A 16,308-nucleotide genomic window follows, 5' to 3' on the forward strand; every position below is an offset into this window, starting at 1 on the left:
GAAGATTTGTTTAATACAACCTTCTGTATCACCTGATCTGAATCCATGTGACCTTTGGCTCTGGGGGTATCTAAAAGAATGTGTTCACCAGGGACACATTCGGTCTCTACCCGCCCTAAATGCCAGTATACAGGAACACGTTGGTGAGAATCCATACAGAGCTACTGCTAGCAATTGTTAATCATGTCGTGTTAATAGCGGACCATCTTGTCGATATCTCCAGTGCTCACACTGAACTAACGGTGTAAGTGGCGGTTAATAATGAAATCTACATTATGCCTCTCTCGTTTGCCTAACCTTTCCTGCTCACGTACCGTTCCTAATCCATTACATCTGGAAACATTTATATATGTCTTTCTTGCATTCATAAGAGCAGATTTTTACGTTGTGAGCGTACATCTGTTCTGCTTTATCGCGTTAGAATACCTACCACGTTTCGTGCCATATGAGGATTACAGCCAACACTGTAACTCTGTGCGTGGATGCACTTTAATTAAATACCCGGTACATTATCGTCTGAAGACGGATAGTACTAAACTTAATTAACTACGTGCAGCTGTAGCGTCTAAGGCATCATTCGCTTTGAGCTTGTAGCAGAGACATCTTGACTGTACAGGGTAGGAAGTTACGAAGGTAGCAGAATAGTTGGCAAGGCTTTTATGAAGTCGGCGGAATATGAGAAATTGATGAATCTTGAGGAGACTAATCTTAGGCAACAGGAACTGCTAGGAACCCGGCCAAATGTAGTAAAAGAACAGGGAATGAAACAAGAGGATGCTGGCGCTAGAGAAAAGAAAAAAAGATTGAATTACTCAAGGCTTATCTTAGACAATCGGAGCTACTAGAAATGAGATCAGCTGAGACGAATGGAGGCTGAAGTCAATAAAAGGAATCAGGCTGAAGTGACAGACATGGTCACATCGTTCAGGAAGTTGGACACCATATTAAAGACCGTACTGAGGTGCAGGAGTTTATATAGGTTCAATAAGACAATGTCACTGCACCTGATTAAGATAAAGTACATATAACCCAGGAAGTTGTTCAGTTTGGGTTAACTAATGATGGATCAGATGTAACAGGCCGTTGCTGTGGTAAGAAAGGATCAGGAGAATAGTGATGGACAAATAATTAATGAAATAGATGACGTTGTGCCTGTTGTAGAACTGAGTCAGATGAAAGACATGGAATTGACAATGACTGTAACTGGTTTTTTGGAGTCTGATGTAAATGTTGTATATTTATTGATGATCAGCGAAGAAAAATTAGATGAAATGTCATATAATTGTGGGAACGAAAGCAAACTGACTGGTAATGAAACTGCGGTGTGCAGTCGAGTTTCAGTGCACAGTGTGGTTTGTGAACTAAATGGTTCAAATGGCTCGGAGCACTATGAGACTGAACATATGTGGTCATCAGTCCCCTAGAACTAAGAACTACTTAAACCCAACTAACCTAAGGACATCACACACATCCATGTCCGAGGCAGGATTCGAACCTACGACCGTAGCGGTCACGCGGTTCCAGATTGAAGCGCCTAGAACCGCACGGCCACACCGGCCGGCTTTGTGAACTACTGAGAAGTGATTCGTCAAGTATACAAAAGCAGAGGAATGAGTCCTCATTTGTATAATGCATTCTCTTGATCGTTTTTGAGAGCAAGGAACTCACTGTACATGTCTTTCACACCAGTAAAGATGAACATGCACTCATGGGTCTTAAGATATGCATTGTAGAACCCATATTTAACGATAATTTTCGTCATGTTTCTGTTGACGCTACGGCCTCTCAAAATGTGGGTACGTTTTTATCAACATACTGTACATAGGAAGAACCAGAATTACACCGACGGACTTTCAGAGGTGGTTTAGAGATACCATCGAAGTACGTTTTTATAAGGGACCCACGTTCTCTGTATGCTTATTACCGTGTCATACAATGCTTTTGGTTTCTTTCTCCAGCTCACTGAAAATAGTGCTCAGGAGTGCAAATGTCGTCGGTATGCGATGTATGTGTTGCTTGCACTCGTGCACGGGATCTGCACACTGGACTCATATTCAGGAGGACGTCGGTTCAATCCCGCGTCCGGCCATCCTAATTTAGTAGTTCCGTGATTTCCCTAAATCGCTCCAGGTAAATGCCGGGATGGTTCCTCTGAAAGAGCACGGCCGACTTCCTTTCTCGTCCTTCCCCAATCCGATGAGACCGATGACCTTGCTGTTTGGTCTCTTCCCCCAAACAACCCAACCAACCCAACGGTATCTGCTGCCTCATAACAAATTCCCTAGTTACCACGTTGCCCTCAAATTTTCATTCAGAACTGCTTTGTTCCGTCTAATGTTTTGTAGTCCGGCAAGGTAAGTAGTGCATTAACAGTGATGTTCACTGGTATGGATGATGATGTGGCTGACACAGCAGTTCGTGTAAGGGTTTACTAAATGTAAAGGAAGAACGGCAGTAAGACGCTGTACTGGAGCTGTTCCTGCACCGAAGGCAACCACATCACAGTACTTTCGAGTCTGTGGCTTCTTGTATTGTTGTGTATCGTACATTTTCGTTATTGCGTATTACCGAAACAAGGATGAATGCAGTAATCGAAAAAATGGTAAGTATGAGGTAAGATCAAAACGTTTCTGTTCGGAGGCTCTACAGTCCAATCAGAAAAAATCGCCGTTAGCGTTGAGGCAGTCTTCCCGCCGACGCTCCAGGTTGAAGATACCCGTTTGGTAAATCACAGTCTTTTCCTCCGTGAAAAAGTCCGTTATTGCTTGGTGCAAATCCTCCGTCAGCAATCATCGAGTTTTCAAGGCGTTTTTTAAGAGATAGGAGGTGTGATGACGGCATGGCCATAAGGCGGGTGCTCGAGTCTCTCCCACTTGAAGGATGAAGCTGACTACCAGATCGACTGATGTCTCGCGTCTCATCGCGACCATTACGGACAGTGGCGCACCATTCCCCAACGGTGGTTTTCGGCCAGCCGCGGTGGTCTAGCGGTTCTAGACGCACAGTCCGGAACCGTGCGACTGCTACGGTCGCAGGTTCGAATCCTGCCTCGGGCATGGATGTGTGTGATGTCCTTAGGTTAGTTAGGTTTTAGTAGTTCTAAGTTCTAGGGGACTAATGACCATGTTAAGTCCCATAGTGCTCAGAGCCATTTGATTTTTGGTGGTTTTCGACAACATTCTCCTCCGTACACATTCCTCATTCTCTGATGAACGTCTACCGGTGTTCGTTCTTCGGCAGCGAAGACGACTGTACGTTGGTCCTGTTTGGACGCATTTGTTAATAACGTCGGAGAGGCAGCAGTGCCACCCTAATCTCTTACTAAAGTTGGTGCTTATTTACTCTCATCGGAGTCGCGCTACGTTGCATATACGCTGCACAAAGCCTCAAAAACCCACTTCTTGACCGCCGCTTATTATGCTATGACGAGGCACCAAAGACCGTGGATCCCATATATCGAACTACTCAGAAAGTATCGGTGAATGAACTCTGAAATGTTGTAGATGGAGTACCCATTTATTCAGTATATCTCTGGAATTTTATTTGCAGTGTTCCTTCTACTCTTGAAATACACGATGTCCTAAAGAAGAATGCTGCGGTTTTAACGAAGGAACAAATCTCCAGAAACGTGCGGCTTGGTTAATGGGGAGCATCAATGAGTCAGAACGAGCGGCTGTGACGGTTTGCTTCGATTAGTTTCGGTATTAGAATACGGAAGATACGTATCTATTTAGTCGTCTGTATACTGCGTATGGACGGCCTGACGGCAACAACATTCGTGTACATGCGCTATATTCTTCCACACAGTTCTTCTGCGGTCCTTGTGTGGTCTGCCGGTGCAGCAACGTTGTTGACAGTAGTGCGACACCTACCAGTACACAGCTGCGGAAATGACTGGTGTTTTCATACGGCATAGCGGACTGCAATGGGAGAGCTGCTGGATGATGGTATGCGGAATGTTTCCCAAACTGTTGTACCCTACATCATTCCACGTTCGTGACCATCGGGAGACGCCTCAAAGAACCCACAAAGTTGTAAGTAGTTATGTGGTGTCACCGCCAGACACCACACTTGCTAGGTGGTAGCTTTAAATCGGCCGCGGTCCATTAGTACATGTCGGACCCGCGTGTCGCCACTGTCAGTGATCGCAGACCGAGCGCCACCACACGGCAGGTCTAGAGAGACGTACTAGCACTCGCCCCAGTTGTACGACGACTTTGCTAGCGACTACACTGACGAAGCCTTTCTCTCATTTGCCGAGAGACAGTTACAAGAGCCTTCAGCTAAGTCCATGGCTACAACCTAGCAAGGCGCCATTAACCATTTCTATAGGGAGTCTCACTTGTATCATCCAGAATGCTGTATACAAATAATGGATTAAAGTTAAGTATTCCAGCAGCTAAGTACTTTTCTTTATAGCATTCATTCCGTATCCTGTTTCAGACCTCACGCCAGCCGCTTGAGTTAAACGCGTGCATTTCGGCCTTCTCTAGCTATATAGCAAGTTATATTCTGTCTGAGGTGTGCCCATTGCAGAATAAAGTAATATCACTATCCCCAGTCTACCGATTGCCGTATGTTAGATGCCGATACGCAATGACGGACGTCCACGGTCGGCTCGATGACTAGAGTCGGAGGTGGACGTGCTGACAGTGTTCGAAAAGGACTCTGCCGCCAGCACTTGGCAGGTGGCACAGTCGCTGCACACTGGTAAAAGTGCCGTGTGGCGGGTTGTCCAGGTACTCCAGCTACAGCCATAGCATCTGCAGAAAGTCCAGGCACTAAGGGAGGAGAACTACCGATGACTGGTACAGTTTGTGCAGCGGTATTTGCAACAGTGGATATATCAGCCACAATTCCTATGCTTGGTGCAATTCATGGATAAGACCTACGTTTACTAGAGACGGCATATCAATCTTGCAGAACATGCATCTTTGGGCAGACGGAAGTCTTCGTGCGCATGTGATTGGCTCAAATAGTTCAAATGGCTCTGAGCACTATGGGACTAAACTTCAGAGGTCACCAGTCCCCTAGAACTTAGAACCTGACTAACTTAAGGACATCACACACATCCATGCCCGAGGCGGGATTCGAACCTGGGACCGTATCGGTCGCGCGGATCCAGGCTGTAGCGCTTAGAACCGCTCCGCTACTACGGCTTGCGCAGCTGGTTGAAAATCACCAACACAGAGTTGGTATTCACACGTTGGCAAGGATAACTAGTGATCACATAACAGGCCCACATCTACTTCAAACAGACTGACACCACCGAACTGCCTCTCATTTATCAGAGATATTTGTCCTGCACTATTGGATGTAGTTCCAATAAAAGATCGCATGGATCATCCGGCACCATCTGAACGGAGATCAAGCACACTTTGATGACGATGTACGGAATCACCTCAACGTCGCATATCCCAATTTATAGATTGACAGAGGTGGACCAGTTTCGTGATAATATTTAATTTCAACGAAAACTCATGTTGAGTTATTGTGGAATTCGCTTGCACCTCAGACTTATCCGGTGCCCAAGCCGCGTATTTCCAGATATGGGGTGCTTCTCGACGACTGATCAGTATAACAATATGCCTTATCGAAACTTCCTGGCAGATTAAAACTGTGTGCCGGACCGAGACTCGAACTCGGGCCTTTGCCTTTCGCGGGCAAGGGCTCTATCGACTGAGCAACCCAAGCACGACTCACGCCCCGTCCTCAAAGCTCAAACTTTACAGAAGCTCGCCTGCGAACCTTGCAGAACTAGCACTCCTGAAAGAAACGATATTGTGGAGCCATGGTTTAGCCACAGCCTGGGGGTTGTTCCTGGAATGAAATTTTCACTCTACAGCGTAATGTGTGCTGATATGAAACATCGTGGCAGATTAAAACTCTGTGCCGGACCGAGACTCGAACTCGGGACCTTTGCCTTTCGAGGGCAAGTGCTCTACCGACTGAGCTACCCAAGCACGACTCAAGCCCCGTCCCCACAGCTTTAATTCCGCCAGTACCTCGTCTCCTACCTTCCAAACATTAGAGAAGCTCTCCTGCGAAACCTGCAGAACTAGCACTCCTGAAAGAAAGGATACTGCGGAGACATGGATAAGCCGCAGCCTGGGGATTGTTTCTAGAATGAAATTTTCACTCTACAGCTGACTGTGCGCTGATATGAAACTTCCTGGTAAATTAAAACTGTGTGCAGGACCAAGACTCGAACTCGGGACCTTTGCCTTTCGCGGGCAAGAGCTCTATCGACTGAGCTACCCAAGCAGGACTCACGATCCATCCTCACAGCTTTAATTCGGCCAGTACCTCGTCTCCTACCTTCCAAACTTTACAGAAGCTCTCCTGCAAACCTTGCAAAATGGCTCTGAGCACTATGCGACTTAACTTCGGAGGTCATCAGTCGCCTAGAACAAAGAACTAATGAAACCTAACTAACCTAAGGACATCACACTCATCCATGGCCGAGGCAGACTGCAGCTCCCAGAACCGCACGGCCACTCCGGCCGGCCGCGAACCTTGCGGAACTAGCACTCCTGAAAGAAAGGATATTGCTGAGACATGGCTTAGCCACAGCCCGGGGGTTGTTTCTAGAATGAAATTTTCACCCTACAGCGGAGTGTGCGCTGATATGAAACTACCTGGCAGATTAAAACTTTGTGCTGGACGGAGACACGAACTCGGGACCTTTGCCTTTCGCGGGCAAGTACTCTAGCGACTGAGCTACCCAAGCACGACTCACGCCCCCATCCTCACAGTTTTAATTCCGCCAGTACCTCGTCTCCTACCTTCCAAACTTTACAGAAGCACGCCTGCGAACCTTGCAGAACTAGCACTCCTGAAAGAAGCGATATTGCGGAGACATGGCTTTGCCGCAGCCTGGGGGTCGTTACTAGAATGAAATTTTTACTCTACAGCGGAGTGTGCGCTGATATGAAACTTCCTGGTAGATTAAAACTGTGTGCCGGACCGAGACTCGAACTCGGGACCTTTGCCTTTCGCGGGCAAGTGCTCTACTGACTTTTATTTCTTTTATTTATTAAGGAAAGTAAACATTTGCTCCAATTTGTAATAAGCATAGAATGGACAAAGTATATATCATTTCTAGGCTGCCGTTGATCAATATAAGAAATGAAATGTCATCTTCTTCGGTGTTTTTTTTTATTTTTTGTGGCAAGTAGTAAACAGAAATTTTATGGTGCACAAAAGACTATCACTTCATTGTTGAAGGAAAGTTGCTCCGCTGCTCTGCGAGAGAAGAAAAATGTTAAAACGAAAATGGGAAAAAAATGCCTTCTGCATTGGTGAGCATCCGAATAGTATCTTAAAATTTCGGCTAGAACTAAAGTCCCAGAAAGCAAATAGGATTCATACATACAGGTCACTGGCAATCTCTGCTATCCGAAATATTGTATTTGAAGTATTTAACCGTTAATTATGATTTTCAGCATATTTCCAAATATCCTCCTGTAGTCACAATGCTGGCTCATTTTAAAGTGTTCAGTTTCTATCTAATAATAATAGTCTAGGAAAGTAGCATGCCAATTCTGCATAATAAACGAAGCTGTGTGGCCCATGATTCACGTTGCAGCGTTGTTTTTTGCTCGTGGATATCTCAGTTTTTGTGGCTGAATGATCTCTAAAAGTTCTACACCACTGGGCGTCGTAGGGTCTATCACCGACAATCGTTGACGAAGAAATGTAGTAATTCCTTCTGCATGTCCGCACGTGAACCTATGAATAAGCGTATCGACTCTTCCGCATGCGTCACAATTGGGCGTTGGATGAAGTCCTATTTTATGTAGCTTTTCATTCGTTGCTACTTTATCGTTGACTGTTAGATACCAGTCGGCTATGACGCGTGATGGTAACATGTCGCTGTGCACATTCCGCCATACTATACTCCAATGTGTATGTGGATGTTTTTCTTCGAGACGATTCCTGTGGTTTGTTGTCATGAGAAGGTCATAAAGCTTCCTGTTCGTCAGGCTTCCGTTGTCGACGATGTTGTGTCGAATGTAGCTCATTTCCATGTAGTACAGTCGCACATGTCGATAAGAAAGTGGAATGCCGGCGACATTAACGGGTGGGTCAAGGCTTTGAGGCTTCCACCGCTGAATGAGGTTTGTGATGATACTTGTCCTCCGGGTACGAAACTCCTTCCTGATGCGATTTAGGAGCAGGGTGACACATTTTTGGTGTACTTTAATGAGGTTAAGGCCACCTTTGGATGAAGGTAAGGTTATGGTATCGAATTGAACTTTGAAAATGTGCCCCCTAAAAGGAAACCAATATAACGCTTGTTGTATACTCTTGGCTAGATGGTCGGAGATTGGAAGAATTTGCGCCAAATAATTCATCTTGCTCGTAATGGCGATCTCGATGGTCTTAACTTTCTGTAGTATGTTCAAGTCACGGTCGGAGTGAAGCATCAAAGCAGCACGTAATTTATTAAGCATGTGTGACCAGTTCTTCGTCAGGAATTTTTCTGGTTTGGCCTCAAAGGTAACACCGAGGGTTGTGTGATAATCCTTCACCTTGCACCAGGTAACAAGGGATATGTCTCCGATGCCGCCACCGATCTGCAAAGCTGTGGTTTTAGTTCTATTTAGTATTGCTCCTGAAAGAAACGTGAATGTTTGTGAAAGAGTTTCCGCTGACAGAAGTTGTTGCGATGATGGCACAGTTACGCATATATCGTCATCATACGCAATGCATGGGATAGTGACAGAATCGACGCTAAGTCCGATCCTGCTATGCACTAAGTTGTTCAGTAGCGGCTCCACTGCAATGGCGTACAAAATCATTGATAGAGGACATCCTTGGCGGATGGATTGCCCAATGGAAACTTCTTTTGTAAATTGGCCATTAATGAGAATCCGTGAAGAGGCGTTTGTAGTAAGTTTGCGAATTAATTCTATGAGATGAGGTCCAAATCCTAGTGTCTTCATGCTTTTAAAGAGGAAGCCATGACGTACACGGTCATAAGCCTTCACAAAATCTAGAAAGATCAGAGCGCCCTGTCCTTTGGTTTCAGCATGTGAACAGATGATGTCCCTCAAATCGCAGGCAGCTGAGATGGCACTTCGGCCTTGCACTGCACTGTACTGGTAACTGCCTAAAACCTTGTACATAACAGTTTGCATCCTTAGCTTAATCAATCTGGTGATGATTTTGAAATCGGCATTCAGGAGTGTGATGGGTCGCATGTTTTCGACCTTCGTGCTGTTCCCTTTTTTCGGTAAGGGCAGGATGATACCTTCCGTAAATGCCTTGGGTATGACTGGAGGTGCCAGAGTTCATTCGCTATCTCGAGGAGTGTCGGACCGAGGAGGTTCCAGTATCGCTGGTAAAACTCAGCGCTGAGACCGTCGGGTCCTGGTGATATCAGTTTCTTTGCACTGTGGACCGCCAGTCGGATTTCGTCCTCTGTGAAAACAGATTCCAGATTTGCGTTATCCTGTTGCGGCAAGCGACAGCTCAAGGTCCTAAGACAATCGTCGCACGAGTGTTCATCAACGGATTGCTTCTTGTAAAGTTGACCATAATAGTCGTAGACGTGCGAGATGATGTCACGTTGCTTCGTGATGGCATTCTCAGCGTCATCAACTACGGCTTCAATCAACATGGCTTTACACCGTTTCGTCGTTCTCAGGACGTGGTACACAGAGGCGGCAACGTCAAAAACGGTTCAAATGGCTCTGAGCACTATAGGACTTAACATCTATGGTCATCAGTCCCCTAGAACTTAGAACTACTAAAACCTAAGTAACCTAAGGACATCACACAACACCCAGCCATCACGAGGCAGAGAAAATCCCTGATCCCGCCGGGAATCGAACGAACCCGGGCGTGGGAAGCGAGAACGCTACCGCACGACCACGAGATACGGCAACGTCCTTGGGGTGGGCTCGCACGATGATGCCTTGCATTCGTTGGCGTTGTATCGTCGTGATTTTCGCTTTATATCGTTTGATCTTTACGTCGATATCGCGAGAAGGATTTTTAGTGCGACTGTACAGTTCTCTCAAACAGCGATAATAAAATTCAATAGTCCGTTTGTGCCAGAAGCTGTTTTGTCGGGCGTAGCTCATGAGGGTGAGGCGTAATTTAGGCTTAGCACACTGAATCCACCACTGTAGAACGCTAGCGTAACGACGTCGGCGCCGCTGGAGCTGTTGCCACGTTATGTTCACCTCCTCTTCAAGTTGGGCATCCTGCAGAAGGCTGACATTCAATTTCCAGTAGCCTTTCCCGCGGTGAATTTGCTGGCGTTGTAGGTTAAGGTAACACTGATACGCACAATGGTCGGAGATGTTGACAGCAGCTATGTCACAAACAGTTCACAAGTGTGTCGCCGAAGGGCATCGGACACATAGATCCTATCCAGTCGACTGGCAGAATGACTGGTTACGTAGGTGTACGCTACCCGTTCACCGTGCAGTTGTTCCCATGTATCGTGAAGACGCATGCCATGAATTAAATGTTCAAGTTCGATACATCTGTTCGTGTTAGGAGTTTGGTCTCTGTCGTTAATTACACAATTGAAGTCACCACCAAGGATGAGATGTGCACGATAAGCGCTAAGAAGAATGGGAACCTCGTTTTCATAAAATTTTGAGCGATCTCAATTATGAGTGCTACCTGAGGGGGCGTACACGTTAACAATCTGCACACCATTCACTCGAAGAGAAATGCCACGACCACTAGGCAACCGCTGCACATTCGTAAAGGGTATACCGTCGCGCAAAAGTATGGCTATGCCTACAGCATCCTGGAGACTGATGTTATCAATAAGAACGTAACCGGGCACTTCTAAGACTGTGACTACCTCCTGTAGGAGGGCAATGTCAAGGCTAATACCAAACAAGAAATCAGTTAGCGAACGGAGTTTCACCGCACTTTGAATTCTATTGACGTTAAGAGTGGTAATATTGTAGGTTTGGCTGTCGCACATGATGGTTCAGAGGACAATGAGCTCTGAGTGTTGGATCGTCCTTCTCGACGGCTTTGAACCAAATTCGTTGGTAACGTCTGGAGTACGAAGTGAAATGTCAAAACCAATAACGGGTCAAGGAGTGTAAAGGTCGCAGCGCAGTGGTCATGCGCGAGAGCAGCTACTGCTGCATCTCCTCGTCCTGCCGCCACCACGGCTCATTGCTGTCGGGGTGCTGTGCGGTGCGCGCGCCGCCCTGCCCGCCACCGCCGGTTGAGTCTGTCAGCGTGGCCGCATCCGCCTGGCCACCACGCGGGGCTGCGACTGACGTCAGCGAGTTCCTGCGGGAGCGCTGCTGCAGCCGCTCGCTACTCTGTTCGCTCTTCCTCTTAGCCGTTACGGTGCTCTGTTCCCTCTCGGCGCTCAGTAGTGCCTTCAGGTGTTCGGTTTGTTCACGAATGCGTTCTTGCCTCGCGGTGTCCTCGCAGCGCACGGAGCAAGATGATTGAGGTTCAGTCCCGCTGCCACTTTCTGACATGTGTACGGGTCTCAAATCATCGGACTTTTCCTCTTTGCTACTATTCCCTTTGCTTCTCCTTCGGCGGCCTTTCTTCGTTTCTGCTGCAGTCTCTACCGATAGGGGTGGTTAAGGCAAACTGATCTGCACCCGCTCCTGCGTCTTAAGTTTCAGAGGTGGCTGGCGCATCGTTGGTATCCAGCGGTAACTGCCCCGGTGAGGATGACGGTGCCGAATCGACGTCCGTCCTACCGCGAATGTCTTTGACACTGCATTCCACCTGAACTGGCATCTCCGCCTCGCTAACATGTTCCGGCTGCCGGGTTGATGGTACAGTCCCCGCGACTACCTGACTCAATAGCGGAACAAGCTTTTCACTACCGTCTGCAGGACGTTCTCGTGAAAGTTGAAATGGACGTCGACGTGTGCAGTTCATCCGCAGATGCTCTGTTGAATGGCAGATCGAACAGGTAGGGGGTTGTCCAATGTAACTTAACTGTGCGCGACAGCCGCCAATGGTAACATACGAAGGTATATGCTTTTTCAAGTCTACACGTACACTTCGCACCCCGCTGTTAACTTGGTAGCGATATGCATTCGACCATTTTTCATTTGTAACAGCGCCGTACAATGACAGAGAACGTGTAATCAGATCATTAGGGCACTCAGGTGGCACATTAAATACCCTGACGGTTCTCATTCCGTATCCCGAAGGCACGATTTGGACATTACTAATACTGCCATCATTATGACGAAATGGTCTCACACCAGCATGCCCCTCAATGAATTTCTCGTAAGTGTCACTCGAAATAAATTTGATAAATGATAAGTACTGCAAAAAGTCCAACTAGAACGTGTCGACTATATCTTAAGGCAATTTCAAATCCTCAAAAATCCACTCATGAATTTCAAACGCCCTCGGTCGCAAGGCAGCGCGATCGAAAACACACTGAACGCTGTTCGCTCTGTCAATTGTCGCCATCGTACTTACAACAGTGTTACAGAAACAAACGTTAACAGCGCTCGCACACGCTGCTCAGCTCTCCACCTCAACACTGAATGCGACTGAGCTACCCAAGCACGACTCACGCCCCGTCCTCACAGCTTTAATTCCGCCAGTACCTCGTCTCCTACCTCCCAACATTGCAGAAGCTCTCCTGCGAACCTTGCAGAACTAGCACTCCTGAAAGAAAGGATATTGCAGAGACATGGCTTAACCACAGCCTGGAGGTTGTTTCTAGAATGAAATCGTCACTCTACAGCGGAGTGTGCGCTCATATGAAACTTCCTGGCAGATTAAAACTGTGTGCCGGAAAGAGACTCGAACTCGGGAGCTTTGCATTTCGCAGGCAAGTGCTCTACAAAAATAAAAAATAAAATAAAATAAAAAGAGAGTAAGTAGGTTAAGTTAGGGTGAAATTGGCGGTGGCCACAATTGTTTTTTTTTTTTTTTTTTTTTTTTTTTTACATTAGATAGGATTTTGGGCGAAGGAGTGAAGTGGAAGAGGTCTAGGAAAAAAAACAAATACAAATATAAAAAAAGGATTATGAGAAGAAATAGATAATACGACGTCTAAAAAAAAATCTGCGCACACTTCGCTGTAGAGTGAAAATTTTATTCTGGAAACAATCCCGAGGCTGTGGCTAAGCCATGTCTCCGCAATATCCTTTCTTTCAGGAGGGCTAGTTCTGCAAGGTTTGCTTCTGTAAAGTTTGGAAGGTAGGACACGACGTACTGGCGGAATTAAAGCTGTGAGGACGGGGCGTGGGTCGTGCTTGGGTAGCTCAGTCGGTAGAGCACTTGCCCGCGAAAGGCATAGGTCCCGAGTTCCAGTCTCGGTCCAGCACACAGTTTTAATCAGCCAGGAAGTTTCATATGAGCGCACACTCCGCTGTAAATTTCATTCTAGAAACAACCCCCAGGCTGTGGCTAAGCCATGTCTCCGCAATATCCTTTCTTTCAGGAGTGCTAGCTCTGTAAGGTTCGCAGGAGAGCATCTGTAAAGTTTGGAAGGTAGGAGACGAGGTACTGGCGGAACTAAAGGTGTGAGGACGGGGCGTGAGTCGTGCTTTGGTAGCTCAGTCGGTAGAGCACTTGCCCTCGAAAGGCAAAGGTCCCGAGTTCCAGTCTCGGTCCAGCACACAGTTTTAATCAGCCAGGAAGTTTCATATGAGCGCACACTCCGCTGTAAATTTCATTCTAGAAACAACCCCCAGGCTGTGGCTAAGCCATGTCTCCGCAATATCCTTTCTTTCAGGAGTGCTAGCTCTGTAAGGTTCGCAGGAGAGCATCTGTAAAGTTTGGAAGGTAGGAGACGAGGTACTGGCGGAACTAAAGGTGTGAGGACGGGGCGTGGGTCGTGCTTGGGTAGCTCAGTCGGTAGAGCACTTGCCCGCGAAAGGCATAGGTCCCGAGTTCCAGTCTCGGTCCAGCACACAGTTTTAATCAGCCAGGAAGTTTCATATGAGCGCACACTCCGCTGTAAATTTCATTCTAGAAACAACCCCCAGGCTGTGGCTAAGCCATGTCTCCGCAATATCCTTTCTTTCAGGAGTGCTAGCTCTGTAAGGTTCGCAGGAGAGCATCTGTAAAGTTTGGAAGGTAGGAGACGAGGTACTGGCGGAACTAAAGGTGTGAGGACGGGGCGTGAGTCGTGCTTTGGTAGCTCAGTCGGTAGAGCACTTGCCCTCGAAAGGCAAAGGTCCCGAGTTCCAGTCTCGGTCCAGCACACAGTTTTAATCAGCCAGGAAGTTTCATATGAGCGCACACTCCGCTGTAAATTTCATTCTAGAAACAACCCCCAGGCTGTGGCTAAGCCATGTCTCCGCAATATCCTTTCTTTCAGGAGTGCTAGCTCTGTAAGGTTCGCAGGAGAGCATCTGTAAAGTTTGGAAGGTAGGAGACGAGGTACTGGCGGAACTAAAGGTGTGAGGACGGGGCGTGGGTCGTGCTTGGGTAGCTCAGTCGGTAGAGCACTTGCCCGCGAAAGGCATAGGTCCCGAGTTCCAGTCTCGGTCCAGCACACAGTTTTAATCAGCCAGGAAGTTTCATATGAGCGCACACTCCGCTGTAAATTTCATTCTAGAAACAACCCCCAGGCTGTGGCTAAGCCATGTCTCCGCAATATCCTTTCTTTCAGGAGTGCTAGCTCTGTAAGGTTCGCAGGAGAGCATCTGTAAAGTTTGGAAGGTAGGAGACGAGGTACTGGCGGAACTAAAGGTGTGAGGACGGGGCGTGAGTCGTGCTTTGGTAGCTCAGTCGGTAGAGCACTTGCCCGCGGAAGGCAAAGTTCCAGAGTTCGATTCTCGGTCCGGCACACAGTTTTAATCTGCCAGGAAGTTTCATATCAGCGCACGCTCCGCTGTAGAGTGAAAATTGCATTCTAGTAATATGCCTTATCTCATAACATACAAAGAGTTTTGGGACATGCTGTACTATTTGAAACAGTTAACGCAGAACAGGGTATCAGCGATCATAAAACGTTTGCAGCATCGGTGATATCAGCCGCAAATAGAAATATTAAAATAAGGGTGGAAGGTCTATCAGTTTAGCAAAAGTGACTAAAAGCAGATTTCAGAGTATTTAACGGCTCAACTCAAAAGTTTTATCTCAAGTACAGTTAGTGTTGAGGATCATTGGACAAAGTTCAAAACCATTGAACAATATGCGTTACATGATTATGTGCCAACCAAGATCGTAAGAGATGGAAAAGGGCCACCGTGGTACAACAACCGGGTTAGAAAACTGCTACGGAAGAAAAGGCAACTTCACAGCAAACATAAGCATATCCAAGGTCTTGTAGACAAACAAAAACTACGCGAAGCGAAATGTAGTGTGAGGAGGGCTATGCGAGAGGCGTTCCATGACTTCGAAAGTAAAGTTCTGTGTACTGACTTGGCAGAAAATTTTGGTCCTAAGTCAAAGCGGTACGTGGGTCAAAACAAAATGTCCAGACACTTGGTGACCAAATTGGTACTGAAACAGAGGATGACAGACTAAAGGCCGAAATGCTAAATGTCTTTTCCCAAAGCTGTTTCAAAGAGGAAGACTGCACTGCAGTTCCTTCTCTAGATTGTCGCACAGATGAATAAATGGTAGACATCGAAATAGACGACAGAGGGACAGAAAAACAATAAAATCGCTCAAAAGAGGAAAGGCCACTGGACCTGATGGGATCCAGTTCGATTTTACACAGAGCACGTGAAGGAACCTGTCCCCTTCTTGCAGCGGTGTACCGTAGGCCTCTAAAAGAGTGTAGCGTTCCAAAAGATTGGACAAGCGCACAGGTCATCCCCGTTTTCAAGAAGGGACGTCGAACGAATGTGCAGAACTATAGACCTACATCCCTAACGTTGATGAGTTGTAGAATTTTGGAACACGTATTATGTTCGACAATAATGACTTTTCTGGAGACAAGATATCTACTCTGTAGGAATCAGGATCGAAAAAGACGATCGTGTGAAGCTCAGCTCGTGCTATTCATCCACGAGACTCAGAGGGCCATAGACACAGGCTCCCAGGTAGATGCCCTGTTTCTTGACTTCCGCAAGGCGTTTGATACAGTTCCCCACAGACGTTTAATGAACAAAGTGAGAGCATATGGACTATCAGACCAATTGTTTGATTGGATTGAAGAGCTCCTGGATAACACAACGCAGCATACCATTCTCAATGGAGAAAAGTCTTGCGTAGTAAGAGTGATTTCAGGTGTGCCGCGGAGGAGTATCGTAGGACCGTTGCTATTCACAATATACGTAAAGGATCTTGCGGATATCATCGGAAGTTCACTGAGTCTATCTGCGTATGATGCTGTAGTATATCGAGATGTTGTAACAATAGAAAATTGTACTGAAATGC

General features: G+C 46.8%; 1 non-coding gene across 1 annotated transcript; it reads right to left on the minus strand.

Moving 5' to 3' along the window:
* Window positions 1–5,889: 5,889 nt before the first annotated feature.
* Trnas-cga (transfer RNA serine (anticodon CGA)) lies at window positions 5,890–5,964 on the minus strand. The gene has a single exon. It is a non-coding gene; the product is annotated as a tRNA-Ser (tRNA).
* Window positions 5,965–16,308: the final 10,344 nt, after the last annotated feature.

Source organism: Schistocerca cancellata, chromosome 6, assembly GCF_023864275.1.
Source record: "Schistocerca cancellata isolate TAMUIC-IGC-003103 chromosome 6, iqSchCanc2.1, whole genome shotgun sequence".
NCBI lineage: Eukaryota > Metazoa > Arthropoda > Insecta > Orthoptera > Acrididae > Schistocerca > Schistocerca cancellata.